This window comes from Schistocerca serialis, chromosome 7, assembly GCF_023864345.2.
Source record: "Schistocerca serialis cubense isolate TAMUIC-IGC-003099 chromosome 7, iqSchSeri2.2, whole genome shotgun sequence".
NCBI lineage: Eukaryota > Metazoa > Arthropoda > Insecta > Orthoptera > Acrididae > Schistocerca > Schistocerca serialis.
This window is the reverse complement of record NC_064644.1, coordinates 52,834,186-52,839,123: the sequence shown is the minus strand read 5'-3', so window position 1 is coordinate 52,839,123 and position 4,938 is coordinate 52,834,186. Positions and strand designations below refer to the sequence as shown.

Sequence of the window (4,938 nt, the reverse complement as noted above, 5' to 3'; positions counted from 1 at the left end):
ACTGTGGTGAGCGAGTGAGCGGCGGCCGCACGCTGACGGTGTAGCGGATCACGAAGCGTACCGAGCTGGAACCAAGTGGCGGTGGTCGGTGGCAGGTGGCGACTGCTCGGGCTGACGGCGAGGCGACTCGGGAAGGACAGAGTCCTTCGAGGCTGTGATCGGCTGTGCTGACTGCTTGGCTGCTCCTGTGGGCGGCTGTTGTCCAGAGCTGGAGCTCGCCGAGATCTCTGCTTGCTTTGCGACAGGCGGCTGGCTAAATGCACACCTGGCGGAAGATTACACAATGGGTTTCCACGTGGCACCTGACGGGTGTAGGAAAATACACTCCTGGAAATTGAAATACGAACACCGCGAATTCATTGTCCCAGGAAGGGGAAACTTTATTGACACATTCCTGGGGTCAGATACATCACATGATCACACTGACAGAACCACAGGCACATAGACACAGGCAACAGAGCATGCACAATGTCGGCACTAGTACAGTGTATATCCACCTTTCGCAGCAATGCAGGCTGCTATTCCCCCATGGAGACGATCGTAGAGATGCTGGATGTAGTCCTGTGGAACGGCTTGCCATGCCATTTCCACCTGGCGCCTCAGTTGGACCAGCGTTCGTGCCGGACGTGCAGACCGCGTGAGACGACGCTTCATCCAGTCCCAAACATGCTCAATGGGGGACAGATCCGGAGATCTTGCTGGCCAGGGTAGTTGACTTACACCTTCTAGAGCACGTTGGGTGGCACGGGATACATGCGGACGTGCATTGTCCTGTTGGAACAGCAAGTTCCCTTGCCGGTCTAGGAATGGTAGAACGATGGGTTCGATGACGGTTTGGATGTACCGTGCACTATTCAGTGTCCCCTCGACGATCACCAGTGGTGTACGGCCAGTGTAGGAGATCGCTCCCCACACCATGATGCCGGGTGTTGGCCCTGTGTGCTTCGGTCGTATGCAGTCCTGATTGTGGCGCTCACCTGCACGGCGCCAAACACGCATACGACCATCATTGGCACCAAGGCAGAAGCGACTCTCATCGCTGAAGACGACACGTCTCCATTCGTCCCTCCATTCACGCCTGTCGCGACACCACTGGAGGCGGGCTGCACGATGTTGGGGCGTGAGCGGAAGACGGCCTAACGGTGTGCGGGACCGTAGCCCAGCTTCTTGGAGACGGTTGCGAATGGTCCTCGCCGATACCCCAGGAGCAACAGTGTCCCTAATTTGTTGGGAAGTGGCGGTGCGGTCCCCTACGGCACTGCCTAGGATCCTACGGTCTTGGCGTGCATCCGTGCGTCGCTGCGGTCCGGTCCCAGGTCGACGGGCACATGCACCTTCCGCCGACCACTGGCGACAACATCGATGTACTGTGGAGACCTCACGCCCCACGTGTTGAGCAATTCGGCGGTACGTCCACCCGGCCTCCCGCATGCCCACTATACGCCCTCGCTCAAAGTCCGTCAACTGCACATACGGTTCACGTCCACGCTGTCGCGGCATGCTACCAGTGTTAAAGACTGCGATGGAGCTCCGTATGCCACGGCAAACTGGCTGACACTGACGGCGGCGGTGCACAAATGCTGCGCAGCTAGCGCCATTCGACGGCCAACACCGCGGTTCCTGGTGTGTCCGCTGTGCCGTGCGTGTGATCATTGCTTGTACAGCCCTCTCGCGGTGTCCGGAGCAAGTATGGTGGGTCTGACACACCGGTGTCAATGTGTTCTTTTTTCCATTTCCAGGAGTGTAGTTGCGAAATGGAAGCGCCGTCTGGAGCGATGCTGCTGAATTTTGCGGAGCTCGCCGTGAGACTGCCGGTATAAATGCTTGTGTTTACCGACAGTGGAGATGGAGTCTCTAGTGTTCATTACTGACGGTAGAGTCGAAATAGTCGCCGGTAAGCTGAATGTGTGGTATCACAGATCGATGCCACACGCACTGGCGTCTCGCAACTGGCAGCGGAAATGCACTTTTCTGACAGACGCCGACAGCGGTCGCACGGTGACCCAGCGGATCCAGTGCTGCATCCCTGCTGAGCCACACCTTCAGTGGCTCAGACTTCGAGCGCCCTCCGCCGCCACGATATAAAATGGCCACCGGCAGTTACATGGCTCATTCTCAGTCGCAGTTTTCGACAGTCTGCAGTCGTGATCACAATTTGACAATTCGCTTGTGCAATAGTAGCAGGAGCCTCACACTGCACGATGCTCAAATGTATGCATATTGCAACAGCTGGATTATATTGCTGTTTGTTCTTTTATAAAGGTTCTTTGCAAGGCTTGCAGAAAGCTACAATTTAAGTAAACCTGCTGTTTACTGCATTTAGATGTTGACTAATCATATCTGGTCCTGTCTGGCTTCCCTTCGACGACAGCTGCCACGCCACTCTGTAGCTCACCTCTCCTTAACGTTGTGTACGAAGGAGTACACAACAGAACGTCTTTCGGTACAGGTGAACATCCAACGCCCACACTAACATGAAAACGAACGCAAGTGCGCCGTAGTAGCCGCTTCTTTTGTGTAGTACATCCCTAAACTTTTGAGAAGCCTTCAGTCCTCCACCCAATAGCGGATATCGAGAAATTCGAATCCGATATCGATGCGGAATCATCTGACCATCTGGCGAGGCCTTGCACTCGGCTCCAAACCAAAGGAGCGTGATGGTTTCTGGGTGCGAAGCTACTAACGATGATCCTCCGCTTCCGCCCTTTGAGCGAGGCTAGCTCTCTTCATCAATTCAGCCCACCACCTACAGGAACCGAGAATGGCCTCAGAACCTAGGTGGCCAATGCCATTGGTGTAGATATGAACTATTGTCTTCTGCCAATTGTGAATTCAATAACAGTAGAGACTCCTCTATATCTCGGACAAGACTTCCTGGCAAGCATGCCGAGTGTAAAACGTCGTCCTTTCCCAGTCAGCTTGCTTTATCCTCATTTCAAACTTGACCACTACTCGTATGAGTGGTTGAGTGCACAATGAAAATTTAATCCCTATCCTGGAATCAGTATGCCATCAAGACGTTGCAGCTATTCTCCTATGAGCGCTCCTCCGCTTACATACATGTTGCTGTCCATCTGGCTGAACCATTTTCTCGTACCAGTGAGCTATTCACGGTGCCCATCGCAGCGTTCTACTAAATTCGGATTACAGGATAGCTGCGGCTGTTACTACACTGCCTTTTTCATCACAGCTTTACTCTATTGCTCAGTAATCGGCACCAGACTTGCTTGCACGTTGACACTAACTTAAACAAAGTCAAAAGTGCTACTTGCGCTCTACAACGGGTTATAGAACTATACATAGTTCTCAGTAATGTTAAAGATCATATTAGTAGCATTTATAAGGACAGTACTATAAGCTCATCGTCTACAGTGAAGTACTTAATTACAAAACAAAATGTTTTCATTGAAGGAAAAGGAAAGTATGAGAAATATGATTTTGCCCTTCCTGGTGTACCACAGTCATGTAGAACTTCTTGAAAGAAAATTTCACCATTTGATTGTAGAATTGTGTTCATTTATTTCAGACAGTCATGGGCTTTGTAGCCATTCTCAAGTGCAAATTGAAATCTCAGAAAAAATGGCCGACCTGCCTGAATGACATCTATCTGGTGTCCTAGACCAGTAGTCGTATTAAAGGGTCTGAGTACATGTCAAAGACACGTAATAAGACTGATGGATGCAGGTCACAGCAATGTATTGGCTGTTAAATGTGAATTACAGTTCGTTTATGCTTTTTTAAGAAGCACAGTTTCAGCCATACATGTGTGTAATCAGAGCCTTTAAAATCACAACTGGTTTATGAGACCAGATAAACGTTAGTTCAACGGTGAAGTATCATTTACGCACGTCTAACATTTTTAGATATTTCAAATAGCACTTGAAAATGGCTATAAAGCCGAAATCACGACTTTGTGAAATAAATGAATACAAATCTACAGTCAAATGGTGGAAACTTTTTTCAAGAATTATGAGGAATATCAGACACAAAAAAAGTATGAGAAATCCGGAACACTATTTCAAGTAAAATAGATCAGAATAAAAATAAAATTACATCTGTAACTGTTGAATTATGACGCTCAAAATATCGTGTGTAAAGAGCGTCAGAATATTGATGTTTACGGAACCAACACTGATTTCCGTTAGTTCATTACGTTTGAGTTGACACTACTCATGCAGAAGCAGCACTCCGTCTTCAGGCCACAAGTTGCCCATCGGGACCATCCGACCGCCGTGTCATCCTCAGATGAGGATGCGGATAAGAGGGGCGTGTGGTCAACACATCGCCCTCCCGATCGTTATGATGGTCTTCTTTGACCTGAGCTGCTACTATTCGGTCGAGTAGCTCCTCAATTGGCATCACGAGGCTGAGTGCACCCCGAAAAATGGCAACAGTGCATGGCGGCCCGGATGGTCACCCATCAAAGTGCCGGCCACGCCTGACAGCGCTTAACTTCGGTGATCTGACGGGAACCGGTGTATGCACTGCGGCAAGGCCATTGCCCCGACACTACTCATAGGATTCGACTAAAAATACACTGATGGAAAAAAACGCCCCAGCACCAAAGTTAATTAATGCGGAGAGAAGAAAATTCGTGAATACATTTGCCTACGAAACGTATTAAGTGTTTAACATTGCAAGGTCACAATTTAATGAAAACGCGATATAAGCCATGTAAAATGCTGGCACGTTAATAATCGGTGTAACTGCCAGAAAGTTGAATGCAAGCAAACAAACGTGCATGCATTGTTTTGTACAGGTGCCGGATGTCAGTTTGTGGCGTGGAGTTCGACGCCTGTTACACTTGGTCTGTCATTACAGGGACTGTTAATGCTGGTTGTGGATGACGCTGGTATTGTTGCCCGATGATGTCCCATACGTACTCAATTGATTATTATGGAGAAGGCCAAGGCAACACGTCGACACTCTGGAGAGCAT

General features: G+C 49.6%; 1 pseudogene; it reads right to left on the bottom strand.

Moving 5' to 3' along the window:
- Window positions 1–4,385: 4,385 nt before the first annotated feature.
- On the bottom strand, window positions 4,386–4,503 carry LOC126413632 (5S ribosomal RNA; annotated as a pseudogene).
- Between the last annotated feature and the right edge of the window lie 435 nt (window positions 4,504–4,938).